At 38.8% G+C, this 17,868-nt stretch overlaps 3 pseudogenes; all 3 read right to left on the reverse strand.

Moving 5' to 3' along the window:
* Positions 1 to 8,081: 8,081 nt before the first annotated feature.
* On the reverse strand, positions 8,082 to 13,065 carry LOC115419167 (bcl-2-like protein 1; annotated as a pseudogene).
* A 1,216-nt stretch (positions 13,066 to 14,281) lies between these two features.
* Positions 14,282 to 15,100, reverse strand: LOC115419484 (activity-dependent neuroprotector homeobox protein-like; annotated as a pseudogene).
* A 667-nt stretch (positions 15,101 to 15,767) lies between these two features.
* Positions 15,768 to 16,549, reverse strand: LOC115419485 (activity-dependent neuroprotector homeobox protein-like; annotated as a pseudogene).
* Positions 16,550 to 17,868: the final 1,319 nt, after the last annotated feature.

Consider the following 17,868-nt stretch of genomic DNA (forward strand, 5'->3'; position numbering starts at 1 on the left):
CATTGTACTCTTACTGTGCTCTTATTGTGCTGCCCTGCTCTGTAGAATAACCCCTTTGTGCACACACTCCTCCACTTTGACAGTGTAATTGTACGTAGTGCCTATGCAAATGTTCTGTTCCACTGAAGTGGCAAACATTCAACTCAAGTGCAGCACTTACTGAAACAGGTGTTTGATCAAACTATTAGGCTTCAGAACACAGCGTGCTCCTGTTTGTGTTTGCTTTTTGTGAGTTATCACGTTATTGTCATTTTATGCTTGACTGCAGAGGTTACAGAGAATGTGATCAATACCATGAGTTCATACCATCAGACTCATTGCTCCGTCGTCTGTTTCATTCATTTCAATACTTTCATATTTCAGATACAGTAAGCACAGGCGTACAGTCGTACATGTTGTGTATGTGTGTATGTTGTGTATGTTTTGTGTTGAACTGGGGCTGGGGTTGGACTGTGGGATGACTGATAACTTATCACTGAGGCCACAGAAGCCAAAACATCCACCTGCTGCTGCCGTCGTCACTCTCACACCCCCTGTCAGTTGGTGCGTTTGAGGCGCTTTTGACCTTGGAGGTATTTAGACAGAAACTCATCTGTGGACCTGCTGCTGTGGTCTGTTTATTCTATAGTTCCATAGATGGTCCAGGTTTATAGTATTACTACGAACAGTTACAGTAGTACTATATGCACTGGGAGTTTAATTTAATTTAATTTAATTTAATTTAATTTAATTTAATTTAATTTAATTTAATTTAATTTAATTTAATTTAATTTTCATGTCATACGCCCATCCTCCACAGTCAGAGTCCACAGTCCAGGTTTCTGCCTTCAGCCCTTAAAGACCCAAACGTCCGCCTTTAACCCTTAAAGACCCAAACGTCCACCTTTAACCCATACAGACCCAAACGTCCGCCTTTAACCCATAAAGACCCAAACGTCCACCTTTAACCCATAAAGACCCAAACGTCCGCCTTTAACCCATACAGACCCAAACGTCCGCCTTTAACCCATAAAGACCCAAACGTCCGCCTTTAACCCATAAAGACCCAAACGTCCACCTTTAACCCATAAAGACCCAAACGTCCGCCTTTAACCCATAAAGACCCAAACGTCCACCTTTAACCCATAAAGACCCAAACATCCGCCTTTAACCCTTAAAGACCCAAACGTCCGCCTTTAACCCTTAAAGACCCAAATGTCCGCCTTTAACCCTTAAATACCCAAACGTCCACCTTTAACCCTTAAAGACCCAAACGTCCACCTTTAACCTCACCATCTACTGATCTAAACTGTTAATACCTGTTGATCCACTAATCCTATCAATCCATGTCAGTAATTGGTGTAAAATACAGTTCTTCATCTTTTCATGGTCATTAGATATGACCATATTTGGATGTTCAGAGGCTCTGTAGTTACCATGGAAACACCATCATCTTCTACAACACTGATTCACCAGTAAAACCCATGGAGTTGGATCAATGACAGTGGATGGACACCTGTGTTTATGTTCAATTAATGACAGACGGACTGAAAAAGACAGTGTTTACTCAGTTTTTTCTATTTTGATATAATAAACCATTGTTTTTTACCTCTGAGCTTTTATGAACATCTACATGATCAGTCAATTAAACAGGAAAATAGATGATTTTCACTGGAACAAATGCAAAATTCAGAGGATAATATTAGAATAAATAGTGATAAATCACCAAGGAAAGGTTAAATAGAGAGAAAAATTCATTCGAGAACTGCCACAAAAGTCACACTGTGTGGGATTTACCATTATATAGATAAAATCTGACTGATTGAACTCAAACCCCAGTATGATCATTGTCATCTAAAAACACATGCAGAAGTGAGTGGCTCTAGATTCACTTCAGGTTTTTTCACAAAGCTCCGTTTGAGAACATATGGAATCCAGCCTGGTTTGATCATCTGTGGACTCACTCACAATGCATCACTATAACAAATCCTAAAAAAGTGTGTCTGTGTGTGTTTTCATTGCCGATTTGTCCACGCTCCAGTGAAGACGTGAGGGAAGAAGAAGACTTTCATTTATGCGTTTGGTTTGAGCTCACTGGGCACTGCCCTGTAAACATCTGCTCACACCACCCACTCATGACACTGCACCAAAAGTTCTCACACCTTTGAGGGTTTTAGTGAAATGCAGACTTTGTGGAAGAAATATTAATTATAAGTGTGATTGTTCTGATACATCATAAACTGTGTTGGAACAGCACAAATGTACAGATGTTTGCTTGCCATTGTTTTGCCTTTGAAAGTAGAACAAATGCATCGTTCTTGAATTAAGAATTGAATTGAATTATTGCTTAAAATGAGTTGAAAACAATGGTTGGATATGTGGCAAAGCATTGGCTGCTGGTGTTGGACATTATTAGAGTTTATTTCTAGATCATTTGGACTCAAAATAAGCTGCAAATTCTGACCTAGAAAAGCACGATATATGTTAAAAAAAACAAGGTGGAGATTTTGCACCGACAACATATTTGTTCTATCAGCACTAAAAAAAAACAAAAAAAACAAACAAACATATTAATATCCTTAAAATAAGTAAATTTCCCTTTCTTGAAAATTAATTTTTACAGCATACCATTTGCAGCAGAACATTGTAAACTCACTGATTCCCTCAGGACCTCTGTGAAGAAACTCACCATGCAACGCCACCATGTGAAATCATAAAGCACGACGAGGGGTTTTCTATCTGAACCACATCTATTCAATATTTACCATAAATAACACAGAACAAACCAACCCAGTTTCACTGTTCAACACTACAAAAAAATTAGAACATCAACTCATTATTGGGTTCAAATGTCTGATTTCAAGTTCAATTAAAGAAAAATTACACTTGTCAAGTTAATTAAAATAAGAAAATATTATCTGAGGATTATAGAGTGATTAAAATACTTAGTTTAAGCAGAATGTAGATGTTTCAAGTTCAGTAAGATGTTTTTTATCCTATAGTATATATGTATATATGGTCTTTGAAGATGTACTGACTCCATATGCATGTATTTACATTTAAAACTGCATTAAACATAATGTGTTGAGTTCCTGTGTCTCCATAGTAACAGAGCTGGTTTTATTATGATATTACTATTTTTCTTTTATTTTTGGTTTTTCCCCTGTAACTCGCTTTGGAAAAGTGTCTGTCAAAATGCATAAATGTAAATATAAGTGAATTATTTAAATTAGTTGTAATATCTCAGTGGGGTTCAGCTCAAGATGAAAATTCTTGGAACAAGTTAAATAATCTGAACAAGATAAGTATAAATAAGTAAATAAATCTAAAAAATGATCTTTAATGATAAATATCCAAATTCAAGTCCGTTTATTTAAGTCAGATGTTCCTTTAATGCAGTGTAGATACTCTAACCAATAGTGGAATAGGTAACAGCAAAACCCATGAAAACAGACTGATGCTTGTGTTTTGTGTCCATAATTTCAACTCTTCCTGAAGTGTCGCTGTGGTGTTTATCTGCTGTGGCCGTCAGCAAAGCTCTGGGAATGGCACCAAATGACAGGGACAGACTTAGTAACCACAGGCATGCTCCGTTCAGTCAGCAGGCTGTCCGGTTAGTGTCCCTCTGTCTCTGAACAGGGTCTGTCTGTCCCAATAAGACCAGTCTGTTCAGAGACACTTTGAGAACAAAGACGCTTAAGAATAATGAGCTGTTTCAACGGTTTACAGAACCCAAATAAATGGATGAACTCCAGTGTTTAAAAAAGCATTTATGACTTAAAAAACATCCAACACTGACTCATACAGAGGAAATAAGAGTGACAGGAGTTTAATGTAGGAGCCACATTCAGCAAAATCTGAACCCAAATGGACCGGACCAGTAAAATACGAGCAGAATAATAGAGAAATAAAGTCAACTCTGAACTTTATTCTATGTGTTAGACTGAAAAAACTTCAATTACATATGAAAATGTTTATGTCTACAAACTATCCTTTAAAACAATGTGAAGAACATAAACAAACTGAAATGTATTAAGAATAATAGGTGCAATTTGAACAATACTCTGATTCAGTTTATCATATGTTCATTATAACGAACAGACACACACAACATTTAAGAACAGACAGAATATTATTAAAATTCATCATCACATGGTGGTTTTTCCTGTTTTTTTTCCCTACTGATTTTTTTTCCTTGTTTTTTTCGCTAATTTTTTTCCTTTTTTCCCCTTACAAATTTTTTTTCTGTTGTTTCCTCTCTAAATTCTTTCTTGTTTTTTTTCCCCATGAAATTTTTTTTGCTGTTTTTTCCTCCACTAATTTTTTCCTGTTTTTTTTCCCCATTCTATTTTTTCCTGGTATGTTTTTCCCTACTAAATGTTTTCACATTCAGCCCAATCTGATCCCAAATGGACCAAAACCAGTAAAATACGAACAGAATAATAGATAAATTATGTCAACTCCAAACTTTTTACTGTTTTAGACTGAAAAAAGTTCAGTTACTTTATGAAAATGTTCACGTCTACAAACTATCCTTTAAAACAATGTGAATAACATGAAAAAACTGAAATGTATTAAGAAGAAAAGGTGCAGTTTGAACAATATTCTGCTTCAGTTATGTGCATTCTAACAAACAGATCACAGTGGATCTACAAACACACAACATTTAAGAACAGACAAAGTATTATTAAAATTCACCATCACATGGCTCTCTGAAGGCAGTTCAGGATGTTCATATTTGTTCAGGTGATTCACATTTTTGTGAAATGATAGTTTGTTTTAGTGTAAATACAGTAAAATTACATGAAAATATTTACATTTGCAAAGACAAACATTTGTCATTGTTATTATTTATAGGTCATTATAATCATATTTTACTGATTGAATCGGTCTGAATGTGCAACCTGAACTAAAATTATAATTAACATATTTTTGCATTTGACAAATTCATCCCATGAACCAGACTGGACCCTTTGGTGGGCTGGATTTGGCCCTGGGCCCCATGTTTGACCCCACTGGTGTAAAGTACAAGCCTTTTTAGACATGGTACACAGGCGCCCCCAATGGGAAAACACAGCAGCTCAGCTTGATCCTTAACTGACAGTGAACACAGGATGTACCCCCTGAACGCTGCAGCCCACAGATAACACACACATACGAGTGTGTGTGCGCACACGCGCGCACTGGTGTCATGAACCCTGTGAACAAACACTGATAAATTCAATACAGAAGGATCTATAAACCACTGTATATGCATTGTTCAGAATAGATGTCTTTGTCAGAGGATGTGATGGTTCAGTTAAACTTTTATATGATTATTTTACACTTTTGTTCATTGAAAACATAACAGAACTATACGTCTGTGTGGGCGTGGTCTTAAAAGTCTGTTATAATTTCCAAGGTTATCGAGCACTTCAAGTCCCAGGTGATGAGGTGCAGTGAAGACACTAAGGCTATAGTATGATTTTCGAAAATGACCTTTTCGGACATGATTTCAAACATGTCTAAATTGTGATTTAGGATGTTCCTAAGATCATAATAAACACTCGCTGAAGTGTTTCAGGTTGATATAAAAAGTTTTTCAGGTGGTCACCAACATGCTCCAAAAATGAGTTTTTCATAAGGCTATAAAAAAGGCTAGTAAAAAAAAAAAAAAAGTTTTTCGTGGTATGACTTCCGAAAATGACCTTTTCGGACACGATATCAAACATGTTTAAATTGTGGTTTAGGATGTTCCTAAGATCATAATACACACTCCCTGAATGGTTTCAGGTTGATTTAAAACATTTTTCAGGGAGTGACTAACATTGTCCAAAAGTGATTTTTTTTGTAAGACTATAGTATGACTTCCGAAAATGACCTTTTCAGACTTGATTTCAAACATGTCTAAATTGGGATTTAGGATGTTCCTAAGATCATAATAAACACTCCCTGAAGTGTTTCAGGTTTATTTGAAAGAATTTTCAGGTGGTCACCAACATGCTCCAAAAATGAGTTTTTTTGTAAGACTACAGTATGACTTCCGAAAATGACCTTTTCGGACTTAATTTCAAACATGTCTAAATTGTGATTTAGGATGTTCCTAAGATCATAATAAACACTCCCTGATGTTTTTCAGGTTGATTTAAAGCTCTACCGTATGATGTGGCATTACACTTTTTTGTCATCTTTAAATGCTCCTAATAAGCAGGTATTGAAACTCAAAAATTTAATTCTCATATACTGCTCATATTTCTGATAAAAGTCTGACCAATCATTTTATTTAGTCCGAATGAAATAATTGGCTGTGCCTGACTGAGCCTGGTCAATCATCCATTACCGCCATCTCACAGCCGATGTGTGTACCTCTGAATCTGACGCTTCACTCCTGCTGCTCCTCCCTGTCACTGACCACAGTCTCCTGTCCAGGATGTGAATGGATAGAACTGAAATGCACATGTTGAAGGGAAAACATGGACTTATTAACAGAAACAACAACTAAGGGGAACAAACAGAACCCGACTACAGCAGTCAGAGTCCGATGAATGAAGGATGGAGATAAGGTCCAGGAGTCAGGTGTACTGGACTAAACAGACAGGTCTGCACAAAGCTCAGCTTTTATGACCGTGGGACTCATACAGGTTCATGTACTTGGTGTCACACAGTGTAGGATGATAAATGTATGGACTATGAAACCTCAAATGTCCACGGAAAATTTGTGGAGCCCGCATGTTCACAGTGCTTGCACCCATCCCCTGGGCACCTCATCTCCCAGGTGATGAAGTACAGTGAAGACACTGACCCAGCGCTGCACAGACCAGACCCTAAATGCAGGGTCTACTGATGAAACAGCAGCCCCAGCAGGTGGATGATGTATCTGATTACTGAGGGAAGGGTCACGGACACACTGAAGCGGACTGGACCTCCACTTCCACCTCCACTGCACACATCAGGTGAGAGGAGGAGAGCACCAGAGCTCAGGCAGGAGGAAGTGGGCGGGGCTTTGGAGGGAGGCGGGTTGTTCATGTTCAAACTTTTACTAAGTGCTGAGAGACATGCCACATCAGTAGGCCATAGCTTTAAAACCAGATAAATTATCTAACCCTTCTAAATCTAAGTTTGCTGTTTTGGTTTTTTTTTTGTTTTTACCTTGTAAGAACTAAATCATTTGCAGGTTTGTATTAGGATGGGTAAAATAAAGAGTGACTTCCATTAAGACAAGTCTTAAAGACAAGACCTTCAACTTTTTATCCACTTTAATAGAATGTGTTTCTAGAAGGTCTGGACAGTGGAGGCTGTGAGCGGCTGTCGGGACTGTTTGGACACCAGGGACAGGACATATGCGTAGTCCACATGGGGAGGACATGGACAGTTATGACCACTGAATGGGTTCCCCATGGGTCAATGCACTAGTTTAAAATTTTAATTCTCTATTTATATAAATACTTATATAAATACCAAATTTTTCTTTTAGATTTTTTTCTACCTGTCTTTTTCTTTGCACTTGTGCGTTGTCTGTTGTGGCTATTAACTGTTAAATTTCCCCATGATGGGATCAATAAAGTCTTACCTTCTCTTATTTCTCTTATATCTTCTTCAGGCAATATGTCAAGAACTAACAATTCCTCAAATTGTAATAAACGAAGTGTAAAGTATAAAATGTGTCAGCTTTTAAAGCCAGCAGTCGTAGGCTCACATGTCATTTTGTTTTTGTTATTTCATATCATAAATTCAGTTTAAATGAGCGGATTAATAGGATCAATAGGGTATTTTACAGAGTGCATTACAAATAGTTTTTATTTATTTTATTAAGTTGAGACACAACCAAGTTTAAGTGTGTTTATGAGTCTGACAAACCTTTAGTCTTTGTGCATTCCAAGTCAAGTGTTTTGTCAACCTGCAGGTTTGTGGAACATGTCAGTGGTGACTGTAACAGCAGTTGTGATGGGACATTAGTATGATTTATAACTGAAACTGTTAAAACTATGGAAACATATACATCGTGGAAGTTTAAATATTGCCAGTCAAACTATTCTTTTATGTCATATTGTCATGCGCTAATGTGCACTAGACTTTTTGACAAACAAATTCAGACACAAGAAAAACATAAATATATTATTTTGTAAGCATGCCTAAAACTCCAGTAGAGCCAACAAAAGGAGCTGTATAATTACACAGTGAAAGGGAAATATAACTTACACTCTCAGTCAGTCTGGAAGGAATAAAAATTGGTCCATGGATAACCACAAAAAGAAAATCAAACAGAAGTAATCAGCCTCATCAAACCAGTGAATCTGTTTCACTTACCCTCCTTAGCTTATCAGGTTTATTAAAGCACTTTCAGTCAGAATTAACAAATGAAAATCTGTGCTGTGACTTAAAAAAAAATAAAAGACACATGACAAGCAGGTGAGACGTAGAACAGCTCACCAGGCTACATATGGATCTTCCTAGAAGCGCCTCAGCAATCACCGGTTTGTCAGTGCACGAGCAGACTGGGCTTTTTGTAAACATCAACTATATGGGTTTGTAAAAACTTTTATTGGCGCAGCATTCGGAGCGTGCCCAGGTGGATCCGACCTTTACTGTTTTTTAGCAACGAGCACACCGATCAGCACTCCAGTTAACAACACCACTCCGACCAGCAGCCATCGCTTCAGCGTCTCCCCAGACCTCCGTGCTTCGGCAGCTGCGCTTTTGTCCAAAATCTCAACGAAGCTGTCCTGAAAAACAAAGTGGGAAATGTTAGTCAGGATATCCTTGAACTTTTTTTTTTTTTTTTTTTTTTTTTTTTTTTAAATCAAGGTCTTTTTTTTATTTTCAGTTTTCAATGCACAAAAAGAAACACTAAACCCACTTCAAAGACATGCATGTACAGACACACACACACATACATATACAATTAAAATCAATGAAGTACAAATAAATAAATAAAACAAAGCAAAAAGTACAAAGATATTGGAGGTACACAGATATGTTTTTTTAGCTTCACACCAGTCTACAAAGCTGATAAATGGCTGCCAAGTGGCGTAGAATTTTGTGGTGGAACCCTTAAAGGTATATCTAATTTTTTCTAGCTGCATATGAGCATAACCTCTGTGATCCACGGTCCATAATGTGTGTGTGTGTGTGTGTGGTGTGTGGTGTGTGTGTGTGTGGGTGGGTGTGTGGGTGGGTGGGTGGGTGGGCAATCTTTCATTTTAATAATCGATGGCACCCTAGTAACAAACAGGAAAAGGCAATCATATTCATACAGTGCACGATGTAACAGAGTGTCCACCAGAGTCACACCACATTCCTTGAACTTCTGTGTGACGTACAGGTGTATTAAGCCCCGCCTCCACTTACCCAGCCTCCTGCGCTCTCAACCATGGGCTGATGTGCTCATCCAGGTACGTGGTCATCCAGTCGGCGATCCGAGGAACCAGCTCATCATGTCCCTTCTCAGCACATTCCACACAAAGGACTCCTCCGAATGCGAACAGGGCCCACGATACGCCCCCAGTTGACCCCGTCCTTGAACACCTCATCCATGACACTTTTAAAGCTTTGGTAGGCAGTGTCAGGAGTGATGTCGAGCTGGGAGGACAGCCCACTAAATGCTGCGTGGTAGAGCAGCTCAAACTCATCAGCAGAGTCCTGAAGCGCTGCCTTTACTGCGTTCTACGTCACCACTGGGGTGGCAGCGACACCACTGCCTGTCCACCTCCGTTCCTACTGTTCGCCCATAAGCCATTAGAGACAGTGGTGTTGGCCTTGTCTCCTTCAGTCCTGGCATCATCTGGCCTCAGCAGAGAGGAAGGGTAATTTTTCTGCGACAGCTTGTAGCATATGAAGAACTCCACCAGCTCCCTGTTACTGTGCGACATTATTCCACACTGAAAACCACCAACGCTCAGCCAGCCTAGTCAGAGCCTGCAGTTTCTGCTGCCCATTCTGCACATCAGAGCCTCTTCAGCCTGGAAACACAAACTGGAAAAAAAACAAATTCACATTCATTAATGATGGCTGCTTCTATGAAACTGGGTTTATTTTAGTATCTGTCCTTTTCCCTCTTTTTAAACCCAATAATAAAGGTGAATGTAGACCTATTTACCCCAGGATGGACCTAATGATGACCTCAGATAAATGCAAAAATTGTACTCTTGCTCTGAGCCATCCCATAATTAATGAATTTATAATCAAATATTGGGTCCAAAAATAGGACCCAAATATGGACATTAATCTCCATAGGTGTCAATGCATTAGATGTGAAAGTGTGTGTAAATGGTCTTCTATAGACTATAAATAAAGACACTGTGTTAAATGTGCCGATCCTAGTGGTTTTTCTAATCCACACGTGGGTTTTTCATCAATCTCAGTCTCATTCCAGGTTTGGTGTGGAACCATCGTGTCCACTGGTGTTACATACAGAACCTGAACATTTAACATATAAATTGCGAATGATTTTGCAACAATGGTCATTTTTGTCAACACTCTGCTTTGCATAATTAATTCAATTCCCAAATGCACCTGTGAGAGAATAAAGAGATATTCAAAAACATAGTAGCACATAATTTTCGGGTCCTTTTGACCGTGTTACATGTGGATTTTTGTATTAAATATAATGTAAAATAATATAAAAATGTGTTTTATCTGAAAAATAGTAACCCTTTTAACTCTATTTTTAAAATAGACTCAAAGTTCTTCCAAACCTGCCTCAGAACATTAGTCTACATGTAGTTTGATTTTTTACCCCCCATGTCCTGTTTTAGGACCAGTTTCAGAGAAACACCCATATAATATCACCTGGGTCAGTGCGTTCCATAACATCTCCAATAGAATCCAGAACATTACCCAGCCGTTACACTGATTAGGAAAAATAATAATACAAACAGTAATGACAGAACTTCAATCATGCAAAGTCCTACAGTTGTGCTGCAAATATTTTTAATCTTTTAACATCTGACCTTCTGAGCTAAACTGAGTGATGAAGAGCACGGATACATATATTTGCCATAAAACTCACATAGCCTCATTGGTTTCATACAATAATAAGACAATATAATAGGTGTATTATTTCCTCATAAAAGGTGTCTGCTCTGACTGAAGTCAGTTCCTATATAACAAACTGTGACAACAGTAAATAATGGATTTGTTGAGGCCTATATTTGGCTGCAGTATTTAGGGCAGCAGGATGGTGTGTGCAGGACCAACTCCACTCACTCCAGGCCTGTGGTCACAGTGATGATAAATATAAGTGAATGAGGCTCACTGACCTTTTTAATCATTTTGATAAAACAGTGGCTGTCACAGAGCAGGGGTTGACACATTTATACATATCCAAAGGCATTTAAAGCAAGTTCCTAAAATGTTTGAACTTTCAGATTTAAAGCCCTGATTTTTTTTTTTTTAGCTGCAAAACTGGAGCATAAAATCAGTTCAGTTTCAACTTCAAGCATGGTGCATCCATCTGTGAAACATTAATGTAAAAACATTTCACCCAGAGTGCTCACATTTTACTGCAGCAAACCAAAACTACGTAAACCTAAATGACAAAGTGGTCTGCAGAGGAGTAGAGATGAAAAGTTAAACAGATCACAATTGTCGTATCAGCCTCTGCTTGAAGAAAGTTACAAAAGCTGCAATTTAAAAGTCCAGAATGTGGACCGTGATATTTTTCTGTCTTAAATAAACAAGACACAGAGACCCATTGTGTAAAGTAAGTGTGAAAGTGGTCTTATTTTAATAAATGTTTCTGTCTTTTTTTAAATACTAGTTTAAGTTTAAATGTTTTGATAGGAAAAAAAATAACCAAACACTACACAAAGTGCAATATTGACAACAATAACTGCAATATGACTTTTTACAAAATTCTGAAACTCTAGCACAGAAACCAGTGATGAGTTAAACTGAACAGTATTACGGAGTAAAACAGGGACTGGACACATATATTTTAGTGCATATGTTCAGAATCTATTGTCTGAAAAAGTTTAATTGTTTTAAACCCCCTACATGCCATTAAAATAACTCATATATGGAATTGCCTGCCACAGAAATAGGCACTTATATTTGGTAAAAACACCAGAAAAGACCTTTAGAAAAGTAGGAGGAGGACTGAACCTGGTGTAGAGATACACATTAAAAGAAAATCCATACAGGAATCAGACTTTTAAATCTAATGCTTTTAAAGACCATTTAGAATCATTTTTAATATTTAAGATTGAGTTCAGGACTAATCATGGTTGGATTTCTACCACTGCAGCTTAATACAAAGTGGTATAAATGTGGTCGAATGCAGAAGGTTTTTTATGCAGAAATATAGTTATTAATCCACATTTCCCATCAAATAAGTGGTAAATAAAAGTACACTTTAGACGGCGGACATTAGGAAATATGGACTTAAGGCATTCCAGTTAACTGACAGATACAAATAAATTCGAATGGAAAACAGAAAAGAACATATTACCAGATTGAAATACAATATTTGTGTCAGTTATACCCTCAAAGATTCATATTTCAGACACTTTAGTTACTACTCAGGCCTACTAGTATACAGTTCGATTTTAAAATTTTACACGGACCTGAAGGGAGCCGAAAACTTCCTAAAATAAATAACTAAACGAACAGAACTACAGAGTATACGCGACTTTCTGTGTAGCTCAGTTAACTTATACCATAAACAAGCTAATGTCACTGGATGTTTATCTACAGTAGAAACCGAACCCGTTTAGTGACAGAATGAGCATTAAACAAACTCTTACAGTAACATGAACCACTGGAAATATGATGAAAACAATACATATAACATCCAGGCATATCCGTGGATCTGAATGTCATCCTGCTATCGATGACAGCTAAGGCTGAAATCACGTAGTCTACCCATTTTAGCTCAATGTGCTAACACTAGCTGTTTAACAGTCCATGGGAAACGCTTTACAAACGAAAACAAACTAGCTTACATCCACGGGCGCGTACTGAACCAATCACAGTTGAATCATACTTACAGCTGCTCAAACGCTGTTTGCCTCTCTGAACTTGCAGCTACCGTCGTTACTAAAATCTGCAGTTGTGAATGCAGGACACAATACGGACATTTTTGCAGCTGCAGACTCTGTGGCTGGGCAGAGATGCCCGCTGGCGGTTGGCCAATTCTGTTACTGTACGAACAGGAAGTCCCGCCTATTCACAGCCCTAGACCAATCCGAATCTGAGATGGACCGGAAGTGTAGCGGACAGTGAACTGACAGAAAAATGTAAGCTATTAAATGAATGTCAGCTTTGAGCATTAAAACTTAAAAATTGGCTCCGAATACCGCTTTCATAAGTTTATCTGCAACAACAAAAAGAAAGCTACACTATTTCAAAATATTTCTTATTTAATTTTTGTCCTCTTCCATTAGTTTACTTCGCATTGATTATATTTCGACCCTTACTATACACTAGCTTAAGAAATACTTACTGGACCACAGTGACAAAGCAGTAAAAACTGAAGATTTGTCTCAAATATGATTTGTGAAGCCATCAGGGTTTTTTTTTTCTGCGTACAATTAAGTGTACGCATTACAACCTTCACAAAGAAAAAAAGACTTATCACACTTCTAAACTTAATATGATTTAATGAGGAAAAATCCCATGAAACATCACCAAAGGTCACATTGAAAGGACTGTGTACCTCTGCGAATGATTCCAGGTGATCCAACAATTCACATGAAATAACTCACATGTACAAAAACAAAGACTGAAAGCATTATTTAAGAAACGTTTTTATTTAAATGTGTACATAAGCATATCCTACACTTTTTAAATGTGAAATAACAATAGAATACAGTTCATCACAGCAGAGGAAATAAAAAAACACTATGGAGGGAAGGCTGGGCTGAATGGTGTCATAACTCGTGATAGTTAAACCAGTGAACACAGGTTGTATGAAGAAAACAAACAATTTAAGTATATACAGTCAAATATGCCACACGGTAACTGTTTGTCCTTTTTTATTAAGTATTTATTAACTCGAGGTTGTCAGTTCAATCCTGCCAATGAACCTACATCTTATTTTCTGAGACTATTATGTGCATATTTACTGACCTGATACTTAGCCAAGGCAAACTGCTAAGCGGGTTACTAACAGGCAGCCATCCAAGTGTTTGGATTATTGAGCTCTCTTGTCTAGGATCATCTGTTTCCACAGGCTGACTCTTCTTCAGCCTCATTTTTCGTCTCTTCTTTATATATCCTGGTTGGTTTCGACGCTGCCATTCTGTTGCAGTGCTCTTCTATTTCTGGTTCACTGTCTGAGTCAATGGAAATGGTCTCTGTGCATGTGCTAAGTTTTAAGGTACAGTTTAGCATCTCACTTGCTTCTTTTGGCCTGTGTTTACATTAGGAGACTTGATTTCTGCAGGCTGCTGCACCGATTGAGCACTAGGTCCTCTCTCTTCAAAAATCAAGTCATGCTTTAACTCGCTTGAGACTATCCATATCAAAGCCAAGCAGCACAGAAAGTTTGTCTGTTTCGCAATGTTTCTCACACATCCTTCGCTTGTTTGCAAAGTGGCTAGCAATGTCTGACTTCCACCAGCCACAGACTAGAAGACAGCTTTCTCCTGTTCCTGGGCAGAAGGGATATGGACACTGGTTAAAGTACGCTGTCCAGGAACTCTTTTCTTGACTCATACGTTTTGTGCTCAAACTGGTAGGATCCAGGACAAGGCCAGATTGTGCTTGATTTCCAACTGCAACAGGAGCTGTCTTCATGCCTTTGCTCAGGTGAAGCTTCTTGGCATTGAATGTAGTCTGCATTGGAAGTTGTCGTTTGAGCAAGCCAACCCCAGATGCACTCAGAGTTAAGGGAGACTTTAAGCCCACCTGGTTTCTTCCACAGCCCTGCACTGCACAAGACTGCAGGGTTGATTGTGGAGGCCACCATGTTACTCGTATACACGCCCAGCAATGAATGCACTGTATGTCATCTTTCTTTCAACAGGATGCATTGTTTGGAGGACCTTGATGCCGCTCCCTCAGATGCATGGACAAAGCATCAGAGATGGGACCTCTGAGGATGGTGAAACCCAAGTGGGCACAATGTCTTCCCAACCCCACCTTGACCAGACAGTGGTGATGGCATCATACTTCTAGCCAGAGCTTGGTTCTTGTTCTCCATCATTGAGGAGTTGTTAATCTAACTGGAGCTACCAACACTATTATGTCCTTGTACAGAATCATCTTGACCATTGACAGTGTCCTTGTGTTAAAGGTTAGTACAAGCAGCTGCACATTACGGATTTATTCCTTTGACAGTGAGATCAAAGGTAAAGGTGACGCACCAGGGGGGCCGCCAAAGTCGCCGGCGTGAGTCCTGCCTTCAGTGCTCAATCAGTTTTTTTCAACGCTGTGAAAAGCAGAGTGACACTCTGGAAAGTGAGTCCATGGATTAGCACATGGTTCAGCAGCGTATCACTGGGCAGATAGCGGTTGCAAAGCAAACACTTGCTGGTAAAATTGTGGATTTTCAAATGTATTTGGCCATTGCCAGACTTTTCTTGCCTTGTGAGCAGTTTCAAAATGAGCACTGTAGAGATTTTCAGGAAAAAGCTCATTGCAAACTGTGCATATCTTCATTTCTGTGTCTGGGCTGTGTTTACACCAGTGGCTTATTTTCAGCCAAAGAAGTGTTGCCAGTAGCTTTGCCACGCATCTGTAGAGCTGCGATGGGGGAATGATTTTGAGTGACAGGAGCCACTGGCTTTTAAATAACAATTACTGGCTTTGCTGATGCCTCAGATGTAAGTGTTTGTGCCCTATTAACGATAGGGGGGCTTTCTGGGATACTACTGGCATAGCTTGCGCCCTAGAGACCATACATTAGCATGTCCAATCATGGTGGTACTTGGCACCAATACGATCATGGTACTCTACAACATGCTGCACTAATGCCTCATAACTACGAGTGGAAAACTGGCAGCATTTACAAGGATGTTGTTACCATTGACAGAACTAGCACCATTTTTGACAGATGACTCAGGAACCATACTAAGATATGGAGAGACCACGTGCTGAAAATGCTCTCTATAGATGTGTCTTCTAACAACATTGTAGAGTGAGTCTCGAAATGTGCATTTTTTGCAATAGTACATTGCCCTCTCACACCATCCATCTGTCTGGCTCTATCAAGAACTGCCTTATCCTTCTGTTTAAATGCAGTTTGCTGTGCATTTTTATACTTCCCATAACTGTGGTGTGATGGTCTGGCTTGGTGGAATATTTTAATATGTGTGTCCATAGTTCTTTTGCTTGCAGGAATGTGCAGTATGGACAATTACGCAGAATGTCTTCAACGATTTTCCCTGTGTACATTGCGGAAGTGATTCTTGTAGCCTGAGTAGTATTTGGATGAAAAGGGACATCGGAGCAGCAAAATGGCTTTGATTCGGTATTCCTATGGAGACATTAGGAAGAGAAGAAACAGCGTCATGAGGACACATAATTGGATTTTTACTTTAGCAGCTGAAGAGCTCTTGAATACTGCAGTAAGATTTACCTGTGTTCTGGAGTATGACGGATCCCAGGCAGAGAGGTCAATGTAAAGACTATCCTGTACAATTCTGATCATCAGGGCAAAACTCTTCGAATTCCTATTTAAAGAAGAAAATTTAATGAAAATCCTAGCATGTTTGACCACATGTATGACAATGCAATGATTACACATGACTCATTTTAAATGACGAAGAAAAACAATTGTGTTCTCTATTGATTCTCAAGGAAACATTATAAGATAAACACCTAACTATGCTTCAGCCAAAACATTCACACTTTCAAGTGTCAGATACACACTTTGCTGCTTCCTGGCAGAACTCAAGGCCAATGTCTCCAAGAGCTTTTTTTCACCTGCTTCCTGGCTCTCCTGATTCTTGTGATGTTATTAACTGGGAGTTGATACATTGCTCCTGAAGAACACATAATACATTTATAATTAGTTCATGGTGGTTATATGCCATATGGAACTTAACATTTTTCTTAGTAAATGGGTTTTCACTAATATATGAGGTCACTGCTTAACCTAATCACATGCCTTTTTAATTTCATAAACAGATGGTACTCATTTCAGCTCTAATGTTTGGTAGGTCACAGTAACAACATATTGGTGACTATTAGTCCTGTTCATGTGAAAGGCGCCAGTTCCTGCGTGGTCCGGTCCTGTTCGGTCATGCATCATATGAAGCTCAGTTTATGAAATGAGTAGCTGATAATATGATGCACATTTCCAGTCTTGGCTGATGTACAATGTTGGATTCAAACATACTGTTATTTCGTGTGGTCAGTGTTTTTCATGTTATTAGCGGCTTTTTTGCGCTTAGCATATTAGCCAACATTAGCCGTTTTCATTGGACCAGAGCTAGCTTTAGCTACACACCCGGTTGGGTTAGCAATGAAAACAATATGTGAACACTCTAAAAAATACATTACTCACCGTATGAATCGTGTGAAGACAACCTCCAAGCAGGTCGCCTCACTAGATGAATCGCTAACAAAGAGGCTAACTGTTCGCCCGGGGCGGACCGACTGGGTTAGCTGTGGCAGCCGGCGCAGCTTCAGCTAACAGGCTAACAGTTAGCACTCAGATCTGCTGGAAGCGGAGGAGGATCGGTAGGATGGAGAAAGTGATGCTCGATTTATGAAAAAGACATAGTCCAAAGATAGTGACTAATGGAACAGCCTGTATCTAGCAGTTCTTTCTTTCTTCAACTCGCGGTGGGTGCAGGGTGGCCTGCTAGTTTTCGCTATGTTGCTATTCGAGCCAACTTCAATCCAAAATGGCGAGACAAAAAAAAGGAAAAAAAAAAAAAAAAAAGAACGGAAGCGGCCTGCAGGAGGAGGCTGATGCATTCAGACCATGTTTTATCAGCAGACATCTACACTACTATGGAAGTC

Source organism: Sphaeramia orbicularis, chromosome 5, assembly GCF_902148855.1.
Source record: "Sphaeramia orbicularis chromosome 5, fSphaOr1.1, whole genome shotgun sequence".
Classification (NCBI taxonomy): Eukaryota; Metazoa; Chordata; class Actinopteri; order Kurtiformes; family Apogonidae; genus Sphaeramia; species Sphaeramia orbicularis.